General features: G+C 41.7%; 1 protein-coding gene, 1 long non-coding RNA gene and 1 other non-coding gene across 4 annotated transcripts in view; all 3 read left to right on the forward strand.

Annotated features, from left to right (window-relative positions):
* FGF14 (fibroblast growth factor 14) overlaps positions 1–25,022 on the forward strand; it is a 603,006-nt gene that overhangs the window by 395,624 nt on the left and 182,360 nt on the right. The window lies entirely within an intron of this gene.
* Positions 1,146–24,822, forward strand: LOC122447057. The gene is made up of 4 exons (XR_006271119.1): positions 1,146–1,155; positions 18,708–18,715; positions 22,075–22,077; positions 24,694–24,822. It is a non-coding gene; the product is annotated as an uncharacterized LOC122447057 (long non-coding RNA).
* Positions 24,679–24,842, forward strand: LOC122447699. Its single transcript, XR_006271356.1, has one exon. It is a non-coding gene; the product is annotated as a U1 spliceosomal RNA (small nuclear RNA).

A 25,022-nucleotide genomic window follows, 5' to 3' on the forward strand; every position in this document is an offset into this window, starting at 1 on the left:
AATCCCGTGGACAGAGGAGCCTGGCGGGCTATAGTCCAGGGGCACACCAAGAGTCAGACACCATTGAGTGTCTGGGCACACACCCACACATCCGTTGACACTCGGTGAGAAATCTCTCATTCCTTTTTTGGGCCTGGGTGTACATCCATTCAACGGAAACATGTCAACTACTTTACAGTACGTTGCTTGGGTTTCTGGCTTGTGTGCTGAGTCACTTCAGTCGTATCCAACTCTGTGACCCCACGGACTGTAGCCCAACAGACTCCTCTGTCCATGGGGTTCTCCAGGCAAGAATACTGGAGTGGGTTGCCATACCCTCCTCCAGGGGATCTTCCCTGACCCGGGGATTGAACCTGTGTCTCTTATGTCTCCTACAATGGCAGGCAGGTTCTTTACCACTAGTGCCACCTGGCTTGAGAATTATAAAACACAAATTGTGTTTGTGGTCCTATTTATTGATCTGTTTTCTTTTTTTCTTTTTCACTACCCACGGGATTGTTTTTTAACCACTGAGTCAAGAAGAGTTTATCATCAGGGCTGCTGTGGATGGCTGCTCAGGGTCTGAAATGCACGACTCCAGGAGGGGTTATTCTTACAGAATGTGATGGGAATTATGCCCCCCTCTCACAGCTCAGCTGGTAAAGAATCCACCTGCAATGCGGGAGACCCCAGTTCGATTCCTGGGTCAGGAAGATCTGCTGGAGAAGGGAACAGCTCCCCACTCCAGTATTCTTGGGCTTCCCCAATAGCTCAGTTGGTAAAGAATCCACCTGCAATGCGGGAGACCTGGGTTCCATCCCTGGATTGGGAAGATCCCTTGGAGAAGGGAGCAGCTACCCACTCCAGTGTTCTGGCCTGGAGAATTCCATGGACTGTACAGTCCATGAGGTTGCAAAGAGTTGGACACAACGGAGCGGCTTTCACTTTCAGTGGCCCCTGGAGTTGTGCCATGTTGCAGCTCTGTTTCAGATAGCTAAGGGATATCATTTTCAGGTAATCGATCATTTAAAATATTGTTAGGAAGCACTGCAGTGGCATATGTGGACTGCCCGGTCATAAAGCTAGTTTATGTTCATGAACTTTAAATGACTGCTGTGTTCAATTGCAATTTCATAGGAAAGTATGCTGCACAGGAAACTTTGGAGTCAGACGTTTGTGGGGAGTTCTGGCTCTACCACTGGCTAGCTGTGTGACCTTAAGCAAGTTATTCACCTTTCTGAGCCTCAAGAGCCTCATCATCAAGCTAGAGAAAAGAAGACCTAACTCTGAAAAATAAAATCTTTAAAAAGGAATGCCTAACTCTGAAAGTTCTTGTGAAGAGGAGGAACTATCTATGAGTCCCAAGGTTGGGCTCAAAGAGTGAATGTTCAATTGGTAACTATTCTGCTACTCTGAACACTGGACAGGCATTAACTTATTTATTTCTATCCCCTGTGTCTAAGGACAGACGTTATGGTCTTGTGTCTAAATAGCAGAATCTACAACAAATCAAGATGGATTAATAAGACACATGATTTCTTAACAAGCCTGTAGGGCTGTCAACAACATTCAATGACTGTAATAAATAATATTGAGTTTTAAAAACTATTGATAAAAATAAAATTTCAGACCTTTAAAGGGATAGGTGAGAAAGTTAAGTGTGACAGTAATTAGCAAATGAATTGAATAGCAGCCACCACAAAATCAAGACTTCTGTATCAAGTATAAAAGAGAGAGTAAGATAACTACTGCAGCAAAGGAGATGATCTCGATGCCAACCTAAATTGTTTCATAGAGCAGTATCTTTGTAAATGATGTTAAAGTTTCCTTTGAAAGAATGGTTATGTTTTACTTAAAACTATTAGAAGGTTTCCATGACTACGACCTCTGGAGGAAGAGGATAACTTTTTTTAAACATGCATGTGTATTATTCGTTCACATTATGTACCAAACCAGCTGGTCAAATGCTTTCTCAAGAACTTTAAAAACAGAAGTAAAGAAAGTAAAATTAAGTGCATTTTTTGGGATGTGTTCCATCAGCTAGAGATCATATGTCCATGAAAGGTGAAGATAGTTTTCCCATTTTAAAGGAAGAGAAACTACAGTGCTAAAGGGTCATTTGTCCAACCCACCTAGCAGATCAAGATTTCTGATAATATATATCAGATCTCCAGTTTACAGTTTTCTGTACCAAAGCTTATCCACCAAATCTACTGTTTCTCAATACAGTTGAATATTTCCCCAAGCAGAAGAATCCCTATGCCATTATTCTTGCATTTGGTTTACTCCCCTCAAAGTAAAAAACTCCAACAATCTTTGAAAGAAAGACTTTATCAATAAGATTGCAATGAGTAATGAGGGTGAAAGGAGAATTTCTTTTTCTTCTAGAAGTGTGGAAAAGAGAAAGCCAGATTGAATGACCTCTCAAGGCACTTTTACTCCTAAATATTTTGAATAGTGGCTTAGACAGTAAACAATCTTCCTACAATACAGGAGGCCTTGGTTTGATCCCTGGGTTGGGAAGATCCCCTGGAGGAGAACATGGCAACCCACTCCAGTATTCTTACCTGGAGAATTCCAGGGACAGAGAAGTCTGGTAGGCTATAGTCCTTGGGGTCACAAAGAGTCGGACACAACTGAGCGACTATCACTTTCATTTTGAATTTAGAGAAGAATTTGAAGGGAGTCAATGCTATCGATAAAGCAAGTACACTGTGGTTTCTGAGTTCTGCCTTTCTTCTGCCGAAATATCACAACCTAGGGCAAGAAGAGCCATGAAATTGGTTGCCTGTTTTCACATAACTAAATAGCAAGACCTCTGCATTTGTTTTAATATTTCCAGCTGCTCTTATAGTTCCAATGGCTTTGAAACAGACTAAGTCTGGTAGCTGTTCACTGTTCAGGGAGCCTCATCAATATCTACTGTTGAGTCAACAAGTACCTTTGATGTTGGGACATCAGGTGGAAGAAAGATGGAAGAATCTACATGCTGTGCTTACAGACGAACACTCAGATCCCCATGGAAAGCAGGCTTTTATTGGAAGCATATAATCTTATATTCACCTATTATTGTGTTGATCTGATTCATCAGGGATTTATACTGGAAGCTTAAAATAACATTGATAGAGGAGAGCTCTTCTCTTCCCCATCCCTTGGGTTACTCTGTATTAAATTCCCATTTGGGATCCCTAGCTCCAAGGAAAATGTGAGGGCAGAAAATGTGGCCACGCCCTGCTACGTAGAATGCACACTTGTATGTATCTGATGTACTAAACAGTTTCAAATGTTAACATACCTGCTGCAGTATGCCATCACTGACTTGATTTCATAGGAGAAGCCACTTTATACCAGAAAATAACTTTCTCATTAGACCCTCTCAACAAAACATCACTCCTCCCAGCCTAGAAGTGCTGTGTAGCTTTAAAAACACTTGACTGAACTGAAATTTAATTTTGTCTAGAGAATTTCTATATGCCCCCCAAAGTACCTGGAGACATCACTGAGAAAAGTATAAAACCATGGTCCTCTGATTTTTTCTCATCTAGAATTCCAGTATCTGCATATGTGATTGATCCCCAGTCTTTAAATGTCACTCAGAGGGTCCTCTTGACAGATAAAATCACAGGAATATCTCAAAAATGTCTTTGCACAAAGGGCCATATGCAAAGTGCAAGGTGTAGGGTGTGTGGGGGGGATTACTTTCAAAAATATCCTGGGAACATGTTGCCTTGATGAAATGTTTTCTGAATGTGCTGAAGATAGAAACAGAAAGAAAGCACTTGAGTTCAAGGTCTACATCTCCCAAGTATGCTTCCTGTAAGAGCTGACAAATATGTGTCTTTTTTGGGAGCCTCCACTCATCTTGAAAACATGAGACCCAAATCTGCACTCCCCCCCAGGATTGACAGCTGGTGGAGCCAATTAGAAAAAGCTGTTACATGGTATTTATTTTGACTAGAACAACATACAGTTGAGGGAGATTCATAGATTGTCATGAGGCAAGTAATAAAACTGGAAGAAAGAGCATCCATAACAATGACTGTTTGTATTAATAACATGATGAATAATGAAAAAAGGATGTTCCGTCTTGGCCCTTTGAGGTCACTCTGTCGGGATGTGGGGTGTTTCGTGCTAGGACAAAGGAACGATCTTCCTGGCAACCCCTTGTTTCATCCCCAGTCATCACAACTCTCTGCCTTTTTCTCCTATTACCTAATGAGATGCTGCTTTGTTCCTCTGGGCAGAAAATCCTTCATATAAAAACTAACATAAACCAAAATTTAAAACAAATGGACATATGCCAGCTTTGAGTTTAACTGAGGGTGAAAAATAGTCATAAGAAGCCAGGCGGGCTTTGTGCAGTGGCATAAGTAATGAATGAAGGGGGGTTCCCACCAGCCGACTGCATAGGCTCTCCAAAGGACCCCTCTAAACTGTTCCTTTGCTGGCAGAGAATGTTCACAAAGGGCCAGAGACGTCCAAGGCAATGGGCTGACCTGTGACTGTCCAAATGAGGGCAGCCAGAAACACTGACAGTACCGCTCCTTGTCCTTCAGCCAGAGTCACAGGGTCAGATACATTTGTTATTTACTAATTTACCGCTACTTTATAAGTGCCAACTAGGAGCTGAGTATTGGATAAAGAGAGTTTTAGAAGACCTATGCGGTCCATCTATTTATGAAGAAGGATCCGTGAATGTCCCCAAACATGGAGCCTATTGGCCAAACATCCCCCATCCTCTCTTTCATCAGCAGTTCTTACCCTTGTCAGCTGGTGAGTTCTATGATAACGGGGTATGTCCTTCTCTTTTTTCTTGACCAAAGTTATCTTCAGTTTGAAGTATGGATGGGAAGCAACCTGCCCTTAGAAATCCATTTCCTGAAAGTGCCTCCCCACCACTGCTTTCAAATTCCCAGCTCTATTCAACTCAAACGATGCTCACATCCTAAACAATTGGCTAATGGAATGAATGAGTGAATGAATAAAAGAATGAATGAATGACTAAAGAATGAATGAGATGCAAGAAGGAGCAGGGGGAACTTCATTTCACAGCTCCCTGCTCTGACGTTTTAACTTCAGGGCATTTTTAAACATAAAGTACTAGACCTCTTAAGCTATGGGGCCTTCATCAATATGTTCCTTTTAGATCTTAAAAAAAAAAAAGTGTGCAATAACTGTTATAAGAAAACAGTATTTTGTACATCCAACAGTTAAAATGTTACATTCCAGTTTGGTAGGTTGGGAAAAATATTTGAAGCGATATTTTTCAGACTTCTTGTCAGATTTGTGACAACACTCTTCATAAATTAGGCATAGCCATTACATCACAGCTTCACCTTTATTCACCTATAACTCATTTATCTTCATTTCTGAGACAACACTTATCTATTTATTGCTGCACTTTCACTTGTTTGAAATTGGTTGTAATATGTAATCAATTAGAGTTTCCCCTCCAAGTCATTAATCTTAGCTAGTAAAAGGTAGACAGTCATTTTAAAAAAATATCTTAACATGTTGGCACTGAGTCACAAACTCATAGTCTGGTCATTGACCCAGTGACGCATCTACACTACATAGTTGTTCAGTCACTCAGTCTTGTCCGACTCTGTAACCCCATGGACTGCAACATGCCAGGCTTCCCTGACCTTCACTGTCTCCCAGAGTTTGCTCAAACTCATGTCCATTGAGGCGCTGATGCCATCCAACCATCTCATCCTCTAATTGTAGGTGAGTTGCAAATTCAGAAAAAAATGGTTCTCTCCTGTCACCAGTGTGCTCAGGTACCACCCCATCTTATCCCAAGAGTATTAATTTATCAGCTTCTTCTCCTTCTAAACAGGCAGCAGGCACCTATTTGGCCCTTACTGTGTCTAAAGGCATGAGATAGATTCTGTAGAGAATTCAACAGCGCTACAAAGACGTCACCAGCAAGATGTGGTATCGCCCCAAAGATGGTATCGAGAGAAGCTGAAACACAGGTGCATAACCATTCCATGCCCAGGGTCTTAATTTAGAAGAAGCTATGAAAGGAGAGCATCTAAAGAACAGATTTGCTTGCTTAATGACTTCTAGCGTTTCCATTGTTCTTCTTGCTGTGTGGGTTGTTCACGAGAAGCAGTAAGTTCCCCCCACACAACATAAAAGTTCACACGGCATGACCTTGAAATGATGATGCTTCGCCTGTGCTTCAGAAACTGATACTGGCACACATTTAAACCTTAACATAGTCAGAGGGAAAGTGTTAGGAAAACAGTCAAGGAAAGCATAGAGCAGGGGCTCTCAAACCGCATGCGTATGAGGCTTAGCTCAGAGTAATTAACAATCCCTTTGGGACTTCCCTGGTCGTCCAGTGGTTAAGAATCTCCATGTCAATGCAGGGGACATGGGTTTGATCCTTAGGGAAGACCCCACATGCTGCGGAGCAACTAAGCCCGTGCCCCATGATTATTGAGCCTGTGCTCCCCAACAAAGAGAAACCCACAAGGGGTGGCCCCCACTCACCGCAACTGGGGAAGACCTGGGCATGGCAGCAGAGACCCAGCACAGCCAAAAATAAATTAAAAATAAATTAACTAGTAAGTTAAAATAAATAAATAGAATGTTAATTTAAAAAACAAATTCCCTTTAGATATTCCAGTGCAACAGAAGAGGCGACTCCATCCTCGGCTATTCTGGGTGATTCCGTAGATCTGAGGTGAACACAGGAGACATGAGCTTTAAGGTTTAGGCTGTGTAACTTTGATGCAGGAAACCCAGGGCCACACACCGAGATGCTCTGTTAGAGAAAAAACCTAATGAATGTTATGTAAGTGCTAGACCTGTGCTCCTGTCAAAGAACTAAGCGTTATAGATAGCATTGTGTTGATGCATGGTGTTCTTAATCAGAGACTGGGTTAGTTAGCTATTAATTCGAGTTTAAGCAGACTCACCAAATTCTTCCATTTCTAGAATAAATAATTTTCTCAAGCATTCCTTTAAGCTTCTTTTCTCTTTTATATTTTTTAAATTAAAAAACTATTTAATAAGTTTTCTCTTTCCAGCTTTATTATAAACACACACTATGTGTAATTTTAAGGCGTACATGCTAATGATTTGGTGCACATGTGTGTTACAAAATGATTACTACAATAAGGTTAGTTAATGCCACCCTCACCTCACGTAATTGCCATTGTTTGTGCATTGAGGGGTGCGGGGCTGGTAAGCTTTAAGATCTACTCTCCTGCGCCAGCAATCCCACTTCTGGAAATGTGTCCATAGGAAATGAAAGGATTCTCTCAAAGCCATGTCTACACTCCCATGTTCCCTGCAGCATTATTCACAACACTGGAGGTATAGAAACAACCCAAGACTGTGGATCAATAAATGGATAAAAATAGAGGGTCTGTATCCACAATGGAATATTATTCAGCCTTACAAAGAAGGAACTCCTGCCACTTACGACAGCATAGATGGACCTGGAGGGCATTATGCTAAGGAACATAAGCAGAAAGACAAATGCTGCATGGGATCACTTACATGTGAAATCTAAAAACATATAAAAAATCCTAAAAACAAAGTCAAAGTCAGAGAAACAGAGAGTAGGAAAATGGTTGCCAAGGCCTGGCATGAAGGGCATTAAATATAGAGAGGTTGGTAAAGGGGTGCAAACTTTCAATGATTGGAAAAAAAAAATAAGATCTGAGGACCTAATGTATAAATATGATGACTAGAGTAGATAACACTGTACTATATAACTGAAATTTATTAGGAGAATAAAACTTAAATAATCTCACTGAAAAAATAAAAGGGCAAACCTGAGGTAATGATTGCGTTTAATTAATTTAGTGAAGAGAAGTCCTTTCAGTCTATCAGTTCAGTCAGTTCAGTTCAGTTGCTCAGTCATGTCCGACTCTTTGCGACCCCATGGATTGCAGCACGCCAGGCCTCCCTGTCCATCACCAACTCTCCTGGAGTTTACTCAAACTCCTGTCCGTGGAGTTGGTGATGCCATCCAACCATCTCATCCTCTGTCATCCTCTTCTCCTCCTGCCCTCAATCTTTTCCTAGCATCAGGGTCTTTTCCAATGAGTCAGCACTTCGCATCAGGTGGCCAAAGTATTGGAGTTTCAGCTCCAGCATCAGTCCTTCCAATGAATATTTACAGCGTATACATATGCCAAATCACTGTGTTGTAGGCTTTAAACACCTTACATTTTTTTTTCAAGATTTATCTGTTTAATTCTAGTTGCGCTGGATCTTTGTTGCATTGCATTTCTCTAGGTGGCTACAGGGGCTTCTCCTCACTGCAGTGCACAGGCTTTTCACTGCACCGGCTGTGAAGAGAGACGTTTCCCTCCGTCTCTTGTTGCAGAGCACAGGCTCTAGGCGTGCAGACCTCAGTGTTGTGACTCCTGGGCTCTAGAGTGCTGGCTTGGTCGTTTTGGCAGGGACTTAGTAGCTCCACAGCGTGTGGGATCTTCCCAGACCAAGGATCTGCCACGTTCATTGACAGGCAGATCCTTAACCACTGACCACCAGGGAAGCCCCATATCTTACAATTTTCATCATCAATCACACCGCAAAAAACCTGGGGGGGAAAAAGATCTACTTTCTTAACAGCCTCTGCTTCACCTCTGCTTTCTTTGCTCAGAAAGGATAACTAGTTATCCATTTACTTTTGTACCTCATTTACAAAAAGCAGAACTAATTTTTAAATGAGACAAGCTAGACACATTATCCAGGGGATATTGATTCATATTTCCTTTGTTTAGATTTTGTTTTGCATCACAACTCTCATCTCTATATGCAAATTTAAGTCCCCGGAAGGAAACACAGGGAAATGCAGGCCGTCCTTGGGGTTCAGTATTTTCTTTGTAGCTTGGAAACCATCTGCACTCATGAAGCAGATTCTTGATTATATTCCTACATGTTATCTTGATTATCTTGACTATATTGATTACATTTAGCTATGGTCTCATTAGTCTCACAATTAAATGTGTCACTATAGCAAGAGTTTGATTTTCAACATCTAAAATGAGATAATATAATGTATAAGAGAGAGAGAGGGAAGGAAAGAGAAAAGGAACAAGGAACAAGACCATAGGAAAAATATGTTATCTCTTTTTGCATTTACTGGGAGCATTTGAGCGGCTCTAACCAACGACTGTTATTAGATTATGGACAACTTACTTTCTCATTCTTAATTTCCTTTATCTACGCAGTGGCATAATAATATACTGTTTGCATGCCTATTTTAAAGATAAAAATGTTTAATGCACAACATATCATCCCATGGTTAACATAGGAGGCACCTCATAAATGTTGATGGGATTTAATTAAATACAGTGTATAAATGTATGAAGCACAAGCTAGCCGACAAAGTGGAACAGTTTTATTAATATAATAAAACTGTAGTCGATGATATATTGGCCATTGTCAAATATTTAATAGGTGATTCAAAGAAATTTAATATGACATGTTAATATTATTCTCTCTCTGGTATTAAGAAATGTAAAGAGGAACCAAAAAGGATAAGTATAGTCTGGATGAGTAAGGCTGTTATTGACAACATTAATAATAAATGAATTGTGGTGATGTCATACCTTACTGCTCTAAGGGCAGGTCACGTACTTAGCAGTTGAATTCCAAATCGAAATTCTTGTTAAAATCTTTGTTATTATTTGAGGATTGTCAAATTATGTATTGGTGAAATCTGGAGGCTTGATATTGATGAGCTGGAAATCCAACAAGCTTGAGCATTCATAAAAAGATGATTAAATGCTGAAATTCATCTTTTCTGAACAAACAGGATATACTCCTCTTCTTAGGAGATATAAATTGAGTCTGATTCTTCCCCTCCATTCCTTAATGTTTCCAGTTTCCTAGATCCTGTTGAATATATACAGGCAGTGATTTGCTTATCAACATAATTACTGACACTTCAATTTGGAGATTATAACTGGGTACTGGGAAGACTGAGAAAATGGAATTAAATTTTTTCTCTTCCTGTTTCCACTACCATAGTCTATACTTAGATGTCCTTCAGTCTCTTCTCAGGCTGGTCAAATGTCTTAACTTGTAATGTAACAATACCTCTTAACTTGTACTGTAATAATACTTCTTTACTAGTCTAACTATGTTCTACAACATGCATCTGATTATATTAACCTGATTATTTGGCCACAAACCTTGGACAGTGTTGCATTTTTTCTTAATGAAGAACAATGGTCTGAGCCTTAACTATAAAGTCTTCTGTAATATGATCTTAAATCTGATTATGCTACTATACTCTTTCCTTTGCATCACATTTTCTTTTCTTTTTTTTAGCAAAAATCTATCCTGTTGCTCCAGCTATTCTCTTTAGGTAGAATCTTCGTTCTTCACTCTCATTTTAACTGATATGTGCTTTGTATTATTTCACTGAAGTATAGTTGATTTTCAATGTTGTGTTATTTTCTGCCGTCCAGCAAAGTGATTCAGTGGTTCAGTGATGGATCCTATGGCAACTCGATTTTGAGTTTTTTTGAGGAAACTGCATATTCATTTCCCCAAAGGGGCGACACCAATTTACATTCCCACCGACGGTGTCAGAGGCTTCTCCTTTCTCCACACCCTCTTCGGGATTTGTTTTGCGTATATTGTTTAATGATGGCCTTTCTGACCAAAGTAAGGTGGTACTTATTGGAGCTCTGATTTGCGTTTCTCTAATAATTAGTGATCTTGAGCATTTTTTCATGTACCTGTGGACCATCTGTATGTCTTAGATAGATGTGTTTTACATGTTGAAAATTTGCTCAGCTTTCAAAGTGGAGCTCAGCTTCTGTCTCCTGTGTAGCGTATGTGAACATTCCAGTGAGGAATAACCCCTATCTCTTCCTACTACCACGCCATGTAAGCCACCATTTTCTTTTCACTATGCAGATCTATCCTCCCATTAGCTTAAAAACTCCTTACAGCAAGAACTATGTCTAGTTAATCTCATAATCGAACAATTCTTTAAGGTTGAATTGGACATTCAAAAACAAAACCTGCTGAGAACAAAGACATTGCTTAACTAGCTTTTCCTTTTGCACTACAAGGTATTTTGAGGTTGTGGCTGAATAAAGAGACATTACTAAGAGGCTGAGTCCTGTGATCCTAAGTTTCTTGACATTACGAGGTTGACAGTTACTCAAATTTTAATTGAGTATTTCTCAAGCACCTCACTCTAGGTGTAGTGTTTGCAGATAAGATTTTAAAAATCAGTAAAAGACATGCTTTTGATCACTAAGAACTTCACTAACAGATAGAGAAGATGAAAATGGCATAGATCAACACCAGTTACTACAATATTCCTGTTACTGCAGTTCCTAACTTAAGTTTCTCTAAGGACAGCTAGATGAGATTATAGTAATTATTATATAATATCTGGGCTTCCTTGATGACTCAGTAGCAAAGAATCTGCCTCCCAATGCAGGAGATGCAAGTTCCATCCCTAGGTCGGGAAGATCCCCTGGAGGAGGAAATGGCAACCCACTCCATTATTCTTGCCTGGGAAATCCTGTGGACAGAGCCTGGCAGGCTACGGTCCATGAGGTCACAAAAGAACTGAACGAGAATCAGTGACTCAGCTACAACGTTATGTTATGTTTGCTATTGTTTAGTCACTCAGTTGTGTCCAACTCTTTTGCGACCCCACGGACTGTAGCCCACCAGGCTCCTCTGTCCATGGGATTTCCCAGGCAAGCATATTGGAGTGGGTTGCCATTTCCTTCTCCAATATTATGTTATGGAATATATAATAATATAATGTTGCTATGCCTAGAAAATACCTAAGTATGTCAGGGTGCATTCAACTATAAGTAACTTAATAACAATGTGGCTTAAAAAAAAAATTGGAATGTCTGGAGGGAGATCAAACTATAGGCTTGTTCAGTGGCTTCATCATTGACTTAGAAACTCAGCTTTTCCTGCCCTTACTGAATGCCTCATAGACACAAGGTGACTTCTAGAGCTGCAGTTGGTGGTTTAGTCACTAAGTTGTCGTGTCCGACTCTTGCGGCCCCATGGACTGTAGCCTGCCAGGCTCCTCTGTCCATGGGATTCTCCAGGCAAGAATACTGGAGTGGGTTGCCATTTCCTTCTCCAGGGCATCTTCCCAATCCATGAATCGAACCCGGGTCTCCTGCACTGCAGGCAGATTCTTTACCAACTGAGCTACAAGGGAAGCCCAGAGCTGTAGGAATCTTTGTCTTATACCAAAGTCCCAAAGAGGAAGGAAGGGGCCAGGCCAAATGGGTAGAAAAACAGAAAAAATCTTTCCTTAGCACCTCTCCCATCACACCCCTTCCTCCCCATCAGAAGACTTCCCTTTATACCTCACAGGTCAGGAACTGGTCCCACAGCTGCACACTTCTCTAGGGAAACCTGGGGCAATGAGTTTCTAGAAAAGGGATGCAGAAATAGTCATAGACGTAGAGAACAAATGTATGGACCCCAAGCGGGGCAGAGGGGCTTGGAGTGAATTGAGGGATTGAGATTGACATCTATACGCTATTGATGTACTTTGTATAAAATGGGTAACTAATGAGAACCTGTCCAGCACAGGGAACTCTACTCAGGGCCCTGTGAAGACCAAAATTTCCTCCCTGTGGAGGAAATCCAAAAAAGAGGGGGCATCTGTATATGTACAGGTGATTCACTTTGCTCGACAGCAGAAGCTGACACAATGTCTAAAGCAATGGTACAGCAATAAAAGTTAATTTAAAAAAAAGCAGGTGCTGTAGTCACAGTTGGTTCAGAGCAACTGTGTTTCACTCCTTGGGGTGGAGCAGGTCACCATGGTGAAAGCAGTCAGGATTTCTTTGACAAAAATGGGCGGGATGCCATCTGGTGAGAACTTACTATCTCCCACACCAAGCAATTAAAAATCTTTTGCTAACTCTTCTCTAGGTTCTTTGAGATACTTTAACATCCTTCTGAGTGCAATGTTAGGCGTTTGGGGAGTGGCATGCGCATTTTAAAATCTCCACGGCATAGTGACTAAAGGGCAGGCATTTTTAAGCACCAGTGTGCCTTTACTGGGCCTCCTAGGTGGCGCTAGTGGTAAAGAGCCCACCTGCCCATGCAGGAGACATGAGGCATGGGTTCAGTCCCTGGGCTGGGGGATCCCCTGGAGGAGGGCATGGCAACCCCCTCCAGTATTCTTGCCTGGAGAATCCCCAAGGACAGAGGAGCCTGGTGGGCTAAGACCACAGGGTTGCAAAGAGTCGGACCTCGGACCGACTGAAGCGACTTAGCACGTACACTTGTGTCTTTACTGAATTTCCTTTCTTTCTACTTTTTAGCACTTACCAAATTGAGTGTTTGAAAATAGCATTCACTTGCTAAATAGCACCCAATGGCCCCAAAGAGCTGCTAATGCCTGCAATCCCTCAGTTTCTGCTGACCTGCAATTGAGGAGCTGTGTGTGTGTGTGTGTGTGTGTGTGTGTGTGTGTGTGTGTGTGAGTGCTCAGTCATGTCTGACTCTTTACCACCATGGATTGTAGCCTGCCAGACTCCTCTGTCCATGAGGATTTTCCAGGCAAAAATACTGGAATGGGTAGCCATTTCTTCCTCATGGGGCTCTTCCCACCCCAGGGATCAAACCCACGTCTCCTGCTTTGCAGGCAGATTCTTTACCACCAAGCCATTGGGGAACAGGCTGCGTGGGGGAAGAGTAACAAAGAAACTCTGCAGACAGATAGGGCTGCCACCTAGTACTCATTAAAGTGTGGCATCACAGAAGTTCACATTGGGCGGTGGTGACAACAGGGACGGGCACAGAGGTCTGGTTACGAGAAGAGTTTCCTGGAAGAGGAAAGTGTTGGGGCATCTTCTCAGTTATGGATGGAATTCAAACTCAATATGAGAGCCATGGGCCGTTTCACAGAGGGGAAAACTGAGGCACAGAAATAGTCATCTAAATGTAAGACAGTGAAACCACTGATGAGGGAGGAAAGTGCCATCATCTTGTGTCCTTCCTATAATTCATGCAACAGAACCCTCAAATCCCAAAACACACAAAAGGAAAAGGAAATCCATCTTGTCTCTTTCATGTCTCTTCAAACTGTACCAGTTGAGACCATCCTAGTCACTTGAATTGGAAATGGATAGAATACTAAGTCCAAAAAAAAAAAAAATGCCTGTTGTAAAGTTGGAGGAAGGTTAAAAATTTCATGGCAGCACATTAGAACTGGTATATGTCCTATTCCAGAAATGTTTGATGACTATGTTAATTATAGGGACTTTGGCAGATGTGAAAATTGTGTCAAACTTCTCTCTTATTTCTACATTTTTAAAAGAAGAGAAAAACCCTCTAATTTTTGCTTCTTTGTTGTTAATGAGGCTTGTGCATTGGGAACTCATTTACTGTTATTACTAACAATCTCATTTTATATACGTATTTGTGATTAAGCTGACATCATTAGAGAAGTCGAGAAGTCTGCCCTTTAGACAGTGAAAACCTTATGAAGTTCTATCAACCACTTCCGTTTTCTCTGTCTCTCTCTCTAACATACACACAAACACACATTTACATATTCTTTCTCTTTCTCTGTCAATCCTATTGAATTGTTTAACAGCACTAATTTTCAGCATGTATTTGGCATTCAGTATATTGGGTAGTGAAACCAACATACTTTTAAATTTACTTTGATGACTAATAAGTACTGATGACAAAAATAAATTCCAATGGTAATATATAATATGCCCTTCCAAAGATAGAAGTCTTTGCTTCCTATACATCTCTGGTAAAGTTTAGCATATTTAAAAAGACCTCTTGAATATGACTCTCAAACATGACAAAAGATAAAATTGCATTGGAAATGCATATTCAAGGTCTATCTGGACATCACTTCCTCTCAACAAAGTTTCCCTTTCTTTAAAAATAAAGCTTTATAGTTTGAATTAATATACATTAATTTCCCTGGAAGAATTGTCCTATTTCAGAAAGTCTGTTTTCTACCATTAAACTGCCAAATTATTGTCTTTTACATAATACTTTTATTTGGGGGGAACAACTCATTTTAAAGAAAGATTTATTTCTAGGATTACTTTATTGGAAAATCTCAGCATTAAGTGATTAAAAACTATGGGAAATAAATAATTCTTCCTCTATATATATCATAATCTCACTAGGTCAATTCAGAACTTTATCTGTAAAAGGAAGCTCTCTAGATAATATGATAGTATTTTGTTAATCATGAATGACAACGTTATGCCCTTTACGGAAAGTTACATACAGAATTGTGCTTCTGCAATGCAGGAGACCTGGGCTCGATCCCTGGGTTGGGAAGATTCCCTTGAGGAGGAAACAGCTACCCACCAGTATTCTTGCCTGGAAAATTCCATGGACAGAGAAGCCTTGCAGGCTACAGTCCGTGGGGTTGCAAAGAGTTGGCCACAACTGAGCACACACACACACATATATAGAATAGTTTTTTTGTTTTTTTTAATCAGATCTGTCTTTCATAAGTGCAGCCATGTTGACACTCATAGGTCCATAAAGTCAAAGCCCTGGTTTTTCCAGTAGTCATGTGTGGATGTGAGAGCTGGACCATAAGGACAACTGAGTGCCAAAGAACTGATGGCCTTGAATTCTGGTGCTGGAAAAAGACTCTTGAGAGTCCCTTGGACATCAAGGAGATCAAACCAGTTAATCCTAAAGGAAATCAACCCAGAATATTTCTTGGAAGGGCTGATACTGAAGCTCCATCACTTTGGCCACCTGTTATGAAGAGCCAACTCATTGGAAAAGACCCTGATGCTGGGAAAGATTAAAGGCAAAAGAAGAGGGCAGCAGAGGCTGAGATGGTTAGATGGCATCACCCACTCAGTGGACGTGCATTTTAGCAAACTCCGGGAGGTAGGGAAGGACTGGCGAGCCTGGTGTGCTGCGGTTCATGGGGTTGCCAAGAGTCAGAGGTGACTTAGCAACTGAAAAACAATGGTATGTTGACATGATAGGCAACTAATTCCTAATAGCCAACATTCCTCCAACATTCCTAACATTGTACAAAATTTTGGTTTTTAGGTCAATGAATGGGATTCAGAATAAACATTTTGTCTGATACTTACTACTTTTATTGAAAACATGTAATTTTAAAACACAAAAATTAAAATGTAAGCTAATTACCAAGAATGCATAGTCCAACCATCTCTAAAAGATTCATTCTAAGTGACCAGTTATTTTCATGCACTTTCTGTCTGGCACCTTCAGCAGGCTTAGAAAATCATCCAAATGCTTAAGTGACAAAGAAGTAAGAGCAAAAAATTAACCTCCCCAAGGGGTAGCTGTGATGTGGTTAAAAATTTTGTTCATTCATTTACTCACTAAGTATTGGCTGCACAAGTAGTTTGTGTTTGCAAAGCTCTTGAGTGTTAAGGAAGGCTTTCTCAAAGGGAGCCGTGCACTTGAGATTGAGTAAAGGGCCAATGGGGCTTGAAGAGGGGAAGGGGAGGGAATGGATCAAGGATGTTATGGATGGTTCCAGGGAGCCCTGGTGCCGTCTTTGGGGGAGACTGGAACTACTGAAGTTCTGAAAGCAGCTTAATGGGGTAGAGCTTGCATTACAGAATATCTTTCAGTCTTATAGATGATGGGCTGCAGGCAGGAAGGATAGGTGGTCAATAAGAGAGGCAAGAGACTGGTTTGGAGTCTAATTCATTAAGCATCCTTTAGACCAAAAGTCAGTGAAAGTTTTGTGTAAAAGGCCAGAGTAAACATGTTAAGCTTTGTGGTCCCTGGGGTCTCATTGTAACACTTCCACTCTATGTTGCAGTGTGAAAGCAACCTTTGGCAATATGTAAGCAGCTAGGCATGGGTGTGTTCCAATAAAACTTTATTTATAAAAATAGACATCAGGCTAGATTTGGCATAAGGGTCACAGTTTGTCAGTCCATTATTTAGACTGTTAAATATGCATTTGAGGTTAGAAACGGATTGCCATATTCAAACTTGCTATTTACAACCATGCAGCATTTTTCATACTAGCCAAAAAGTAGAAGAAACTCAAGCATCTTTGGGTGGATGACGGGATAAACAAAATGTGGTGTAAACATACAATGCAATATTATTCCATCTTAAAAAGGAAAGAAGTCCTGATACATGCTATAACATGGATGGAATGGATGGCCCTTGAGGACATTATGCTAAGCAAAATAAGCCAGTCACAAAAGAGCAAATACATGGAGAAGGAAATGGCAACCCACTCCAGTATTCTTGCCTGGAAAAGTCCATGGACAGAGGAGCCTGGCGGGCTGCAGTCCATGGGGTTACATGACTGAGCAATAAAGTGGTGGAACTTAAAAAAAAACAAAAGAGCAAATACAGTGTGATTCCACTTACTTGAGGTACCCAAGGGTAGTCAAATTCATAGAGTGTAGAGTGGTGGTTGCCAGGGTCTGAGAGGAGAGGGAGATGGGAGTTATTGTTTAATGGGTACAGAGTTTCAGTGTTATAAGGCGAAAGGATTCTAGAAATGGGTGATGGTGGTCCTTGGATTACAACGTGAAAGTACTTAATGCTAATGAACTCTAGGCTTAGATATGGTTTCAGTGGTAATTTTTGTTATGCATATTTCACCACAATTTTAAAACAAAACAAAGAAAAGTGATAGAGCAAAAAGCTCTTCACTATTGCTCTATTCCAGTTCCACTTTACAATGGCCATTAGACCCTGTTATTGCTATTGTTTAGTCGCTAAGGTGTGTTTGCCTCTTTGCAACCCCCATGGACTGCAGCCCACGAGGCTCCTCTGTCCGTGAAATTCTCCAGGCAAGAATTCTGGAGTGGGTTGCCATTTCCTTCTCCAGGGGATCGTCCCAACCCAGGGATCAAACCTGCATCTCTTACATCGGCAGGCAGATTCTTTACCACTGAGCCACCAGAGCCCATTAGGTGGTTGTCCACATACAACTATTACAGGAGACTGAGTGAAATCTACACCATGGTGATGGTGTCAGGAGACTGTGACACAGAAGCGGGGTCCCAGGCTCTACTGATAACCGTGTGAATGTGTTTTGACGGCAGGTAACGGAAACTCTGCATCAAATTGGCTTAAGCAATAAGAAAATTTATTCTTACATATTGCAGGAAGTCCAAAGGGACTGCGGTTCACAAGGCTGACTCATTTCAGCCATGACCTCCAGTGACATCATTCACAACTGCCTCTGTCCCTGTTCTGTCATCCCTGGGGTGGGTTTCCTCCTCAGGCTGGTAGCAAAGTGACTACAGCAGGTCCTGGCACCATAGACCAAAAAAAAAACTTCCAGAGGAAAAATGAGATTGTCTCTGCCAGGGACTACTTAGGAACGAAAACCTCTTTCTGCAAAGTTCCCCTGAATTTACTGGCCAGAACTAGGTCACATGGCTGATGCTAAATTTATTACTTGTGTGGTACACTGGCTTGACCTTGGATCAGCTTAATGGAGTCTCATTCCCGAATTTGGAGGATGGGGTCATTTCCCAAGGCACTTGGCTGCCTGAGTTAAGGTAGACATCCGAACAAAACTGGATTTGCTTTGGGAAGAAAGGAATATATTTTGTGAGTGGGTTTAATATACTAGTCACACAAGAAATAATAAACATATACTTCAAAGAGTGGAAAGAGTCACTTTTAAGGATATGTTGTATGTTGGACAGTTTAAGAGGACTTTTGCATTGCTTCATTTGCTCAGCCTCTTCAGTCATGTCTGACTCTTTTTGACCCCATGGGCTGTAGGCCACCAGGCTCCTCCGTCCATGGGATCCTTCAGGCAAGAATACTGGAGTGGGTTGCCATTTCCTTCTCCAAGGGATCTTCCTGATCCAGGGATCAAACCTGGGTCTCCTGCATTACAGGCGGATTCTTTATCATCTGAGCCACTGGGGAAGCCCGTCACTTCATTTAACATTGAGGAAAATTTCTTGTGTAGAAATCATCCTTTTTTTTTTTTTTTTTTAGTAGATGGTGAAAACTAGGGTTTGAAAAATTTTAAAATTCACATCATTTTGACTCCAAAACCTCTGCTCTGTCTACTAGGTGGCAGTGTCTTTGAACATGTATAAACATACTTCGAAGTTGAAAAGCATCCAGTCTTTGCCATGACCGTAATTGTCAAGTAGATTTTCTTTTTTTACCATTTGTAAGGGAGGATACAGAGAAATTCAGGGAGCTTACGCCAATGGCTCAGGTTCACACAACTGGTAAGTGGTGGAGCCTGCCTTCAGAACCAATCTCTTCCTCCAGAGCAGTGTGTCCTAACCTCAGTACCACTGACATTTTGAGCTGGGTTATTCTTCGCTGAGGAGCTTTATAGAATGTGCAGCAATAACCCTGGCTCCTACCTGCTAGTGCTGGTACCTCCTCTCCCTCCGACGTGACAATGTCTCCAGATATTCACAAATGTCCCTTGAGGTGGGGAATAAACCCTGGGTGAGAACCACTGGTCTGTACCCACGTCTTTCCACCATGCTGCTTTTATTAACATTTTCTGGGTGCTCAGTCGCTTCAGTGGTGTCCTACACTTTGTGACCCCAGGGACTGTAACCCGCCTGCCTCCTCTGTCCATGGGATTTTCCAGGCACATATATTAGACTGGGTTGCCATTTCCTTCTCCAGGGGATCTTCCTGACCTAGAGATCGAACTGCGTCTCTTGCATCTCCTGCACTGCAGGCAGATTCTTTTCCACTTATCCACTGGGGAAGCCCCAAATATTTTCTATCCCAAAGCAATTCACAATCTAGTAGATGGCAGCAGACAAGGTAGAGAGCATCATATTGAGAGTCAGCGGAAAGGCCCCTGATGCTGGGAAAGACTGAAGGCAAAAGGAGAAGAAGATGGCAAAAGATGAGATGGTTAGATAGCATCACTGACCCAATGAACACGAATCTGAGCAAACTCCAGGAAATAGTGAAGAACAGGGAGTCCTGCGTGCTGCCGTCCACGGGGTCACAAAGAGTCAGACACGACAGAGCGACGGAGCAGGCCTGCATCCATAGACCATCTGTTAATTTTCTGCACCTCAGTTTCCTCATCTATAAAATGGGAATGATAATAATACCTACTTGGCACAGAGTAAGCACCCTGATTAGGGCAAGTTGTTCTCCTCTGCTATGCAGAGAAGAAGGAAGAGAGTAAGAGGCTTTCTATTTTGAGCCCACTGCCTAAAGCCTTATTTCCATTAGCTTTGAAGGCCGATTTCCATTATGCTTGCCCTGAGGGTTGGAACTTATGTTTCTGGCCTCATCAGAGAAGGAATAGCTGTTTTATAAGGGTAGCTTTTGGATGGAGATGAAATAAACACCTTACCTGATTACACAAGCATTGCAAAGACTTTTTGCTCTAGTCTGTCCTGAGAAAGTACTAGAAATACAGATGTCAGAGTAGGCATTTATGGTGATTTGTGAATTTAGGTAGCTTCTTTCCAGACAGATGACAAAGATCAGAGAGGACTGATGGTCGGTCTAGAGGGGCAGAGCTGCTTCGTGGGAACCCAGGACTGGAAGCAGGGCCACTTCCAAATAGTTTTGTGTGTTTTTCACACTGATGGGCAACATCTTTCTGGGGACCGAGCTTTTGTAGATGCATAGGATATATTTAAAACAGATGATGATTGGTTATTCTGCAACTAATAGATAAGTTCCGTAAATTAATGACACAAAATCAAATGAGAACCATCTAAAACATAAATATTTATTTCTTAATCATCTTTGGGTTTCTAAGAGTAACACTGTTTTTTCTTTTTCCAAAATTTATTTTATTACTTTTCCAGAAGAGTTGCCAATGTGACTATTGAGGGGAATACAAGAGCAAGCATTTCCTGAGATATTGAGCAGGCTTTTTCCTAGTCCCTGTGTGATGATAACTAGAGTAACAGTGTCCACTGCTGGCAAATCAGATAATTGCACCATATTTTTACATAGAGCTACTCTATGTGAGGAATAACATGTAACCTTCACGAGGATGCATTTTCAAGCAAGAGTTTTAAGGCATATATCCTGAATGGATATCCCTGTAGCTTAAAAAAAAAAAAGTCTCAGTTTTCTACTAGGCCAAACATCAATTAATGGTTGAACTTTATCAATCTAAGGATACAAAAATTTGCCTCTCTATCACCTAGTAATAGATCCTTCTTTTTTTTTTTTAAGATAGCAGAGGCTTAATGTATTAAAAGAGCAGGAAATATAACTTTCACAAAGAAAAGTCAGTTATCATTTTCTAGTGAGGCAACTGAATTCTCTCGATAATTTCAAGCAATAATTCATGAGAAATTTACCTGAGTTTATTGTCTTCTGGACATTCTTCATAGACTTGGAAGAGGAGTCATACAAGATTATTGGAATGAGAGGGTTTTTGCTAATATTTATTCAAAATATTCAAAGACAACTCAGTTTGTTAAACCTTTGAAATGCAACATGTAATCTAAGAATTTAATTTCTTTAACTAGACAGTTGGATAAAAGCCTAACTAGAAATGGTCTCTTTTCCAAGTTTTCTCTGCACGTTAGAAAGGCTTCTTGGATTTCAGTGCCAAAAGCAGGCAGCAGAGGGCCCAGTGATTTGTAACCCTGAGATTTGTTGAAAATGAAGACAGGATTTTTTTGCTCCTCTTTTGTATTTCTCCTTAAAATTTGTATTAGTATATGCTACAGGGAAAAAATCATTAAGATGCATGGATAGAACAGTCTTATCATTTTGGTAGAATTTATGGAAGTCAGCACGTAGCAATTTATTCTAATGGAAGACATTTAGCTTGGGTAGTTAAGAGTAGAATTTCAATGTTTATCAGCTTTGAGATGGGGTAACTACAGCTATCACAAGGAGCACACACCCTTCAAGACAACTCTGCATCTTGATGAAAAGGCTGAATTATGTGGAAATGCTGCGGTCCTTTCCTCTGCTCTGTGATGAGCCTGGTTGTCGAGATTTGAAGCTGTAGCCCTCTTGGCATCAGGACTGGGTAGGCTGATAGCCTCCATCTCTCCAGCTTTTGCTGCTTCCAGCTCACGAGGTCATCTCTCGTGACCCTCCAGATCTCACTCGACCTGCGGGACCAAGTCTGCCCCCTTTCTGAGACTTTCAGGTGGCCTCTCCTGGGGGTCTTATCTTTCCAAGGATGTAAACTATTCTTCCCATGTTCTGTCTCCATTCTCTGTTTCCCGGATTCTCCCACGTGCAAATTTTATCCACAGTATTTCATATGCATTGATTCATTGATTCATTCAACACATCATTTTTTAATTTGACCCTGGTGTCAGGTGGAACAGAGAAATAATGAACAAGACCTACGAGGGCTCCGCTCCCGAGGAGGGAAGTACATCTCAAGTGCATAAAGACAAAAATCAAGATGAGCTGTGAGACTGAGAAAAAAGAAAAATCTCTGTAGATGAAATTGGATGAGATCTAAAGAGCGCAGGTCATACTTGAGAGGGGCAGTTACTGTAGACTGGGCGAGCAGAAAGAGCTCTCTGCGCAGGTGATACAGGGGTGAAAACCCAGATGACAAGAAAGGTCAGGCCCTACCAAGGATTTCAGGTAGAAAAAGGCTCTTGATTGCATAGCCTCAAGCTTTGTGTGTTGGGAGAACAGAAAGTAGGCCACTCTCTCTCCCTCCGCTGCTTTCCAGTTCCCCTTGAAGAGGACAGGGGAGACCAGAGGAGGGTTTTTATTCATCTACCCTGAAGAAGCATGGCTCCTTGAGTGCCTGTGCCCCGCTCCACTCTCCCAGAGGACGAGGAGACCGGGTTCCACCCTCCCGATCACACTTTCACATCGCTTTCCTGCACTTGAAACGCCATATGTCAAAGACTGCTTATCTAGGCGTGCTAATTGTTGAATTCCTTGCTAGCTAGCCCACCCAAGACACAGAGCCAGATATTTACAGCTGGGAAGGACTTGAACTGAGATCACTCAAAGTTGGGAGGGGCTGAAGCTCCAACACTTTGGCCCCCTGATGCGAAGAGGTGACTCATCGGAAAAGACCCTGATGTTTGGAAAGAATGACAGCAGGAGAAGAAGAGGGCGACAGAGGACGAGAGGGTTGGATGGCATCACCAGCTCAATGGACGTGAGTTTGAGCAAACTCTGGGAGATAATGAGTGACAGGGAAGCCTGGCAGCCGGGCCTGCTGCAGTCCATGGGGTCCCAAAGAGTTGGACGTGACTTAGTGACTGAACAACATCACACTCACAGAGGGAGAAGGGACCTGGTTCAACCCTCCCAGTCAGCCTTTTACCTTACTCTTGTGCACTTTAAACCCTGTATGTGGAAGCCTGTTTATCTAGGCGGGCCGATCGTTGAGTTTCTTTCTAGCTAGCCCACGCAAGGCACAGACGGAGCTAGACGTTTACTGCCTGCAAGGACCTGAATTGAGATTGTTCAAAGTTAAGTCCTCTGTTCTGTTGTTCCACAGAGCCTGAGTGACTTGGACAAGGCCATTTGGACAATTTAAGGAGGAAAAGAACCCAGGAGTCCTGCCTTGCCTTCCAGAGCTCTTTGAGTTCCCTTGTTCTGTCTGGTGTCCTCTGCAATGTTCCGTTTGCCCCCTCCCACCAACCCTCACCCCCTCCTCTTGGATCTCATGATTCCTTTGCTTTCTGACTCTTCGCTTCATACTATTTCTTTCCGAAGCATGCCGGTTCTTGGCCCCATTGCCATTTAGCAGGAGCATTTGGTAGCCTTTGGACCCAGTAGCTTTTCCCCCATTTACATAGAGTGAACACAACCAGTAAGGCCCTCCACACTATGAATTCTCTTCCCACTCAGGCTATTTCAAGTGGACAGTGCCGTTATAGGAGAGTGACAGGCATTTGAGTCCAGGAATCCAAAATAAAGATGGAAGGCTGATCAGCGCATGGGGAGATTTTTACAAAGCTCTGTTACTCAATATTCAAAGCCAGCCAGGAACAGCAGTGTATTATATTTAAGTGTCTGAGTTATTCCCCGGGGCCTTCCTGGCTGAATTCTATCTGCTTCACTCAACCATTCTAAAGGTCAGAGCTGGGCTTACAGTATGGGATAATGTACAGAAGGGATGTGCTTTCACTCCTGGGATCATGGAAAATCAGACAAAAATAAAGGACAGCAGGGACTGAGAGGGCTGTAGAAGCTGGCTACAGCTTCGAGTCTTTACTAATCATCATTCAATGAGCTTGTGAACTGGTGCCGTTAATAACCCTAAAGCTTTTCCCAGGAAGGCTGGAGACGTCCTGCCACCAACATGCAGAGAGAAGTCAAGGTCAGAGATCTATGAATTGCACAGAATTGTACTGAGCAATTATGTCGCTGTAACTAGAAAGTATCACTTGGAAAAGTTAGAGATGGATGGAGAATCCGAAACTCACCAAGCTTCGTTAATCCATCAATGGTCAATGTTCAGTCACAGTCTAACAGGCGCTCTGAATTCTTGCAAATGTGCCAGCTCTGAGGCAGGCTTGCTCAACCTCGACTCTAGTTACATTTTTGGCAGATTACTTGTTGCTGTGGGAAGTAATATGCATGCTTAGCAGCACTCCAGATCTCTGCCCACTAGATGCTCGAAGTCCCATCACTCTTAGTTTTGACAACTAAAAACAACTCTAGGTTTTGCCATATAAAATGTGGGGGGCAAAATATTCCCAGTGGAGAATCACTGGCTCCTGGATAAAGGCATTCATTTTTCTCCAAAGGATGATTCTTACTTATTATTCATGTCCTGTTTAATTCTAGAGAAGGATTTGAATACTTACCTGGCAGGGGAGATACCATGATCACGGAGGTGGTTTTCCCGGGGCGAGGCTTATCCATTGCACTCCGGATGTGCTGACCCCTGCGATTTCCCCAAATGTGGGAAACTCGACTGCATAATTTGTGGTAGTGGGGGACTGTGTTCGCGCTTTCCCCTGAAAAAAAGAAAAAAAAAAAATTCTAGAGAAGGATTTGAATAAGCTTATTGGAAAAAACCATAGGTTGGTGTATTTGTTAGTTTAATGGCTGAAGGTAAAATACAATGATGTGGGAGAAAAGTCATTCCAGAAATCTAGGCTGAAGATAGCAATTATATTTAAGGAATTATATTTAGCTTT

Source organism: Cervus canadensis, chromosome 9 (genome assembly GCF_019320065.1).
Source record: "Cervus canadensis isolate Bull #8, Minnesota chromosome 9, ASM1932006v1, whole genome shotgun sequence".
In the NCBI taxonomy this organism is placed as follows: domain Eukaryota; kingdom Metazoa; phylum Chordata; class Mammalia; order Artiodactyla; family Cervidae; genus Cervus; species Cervus canadensis.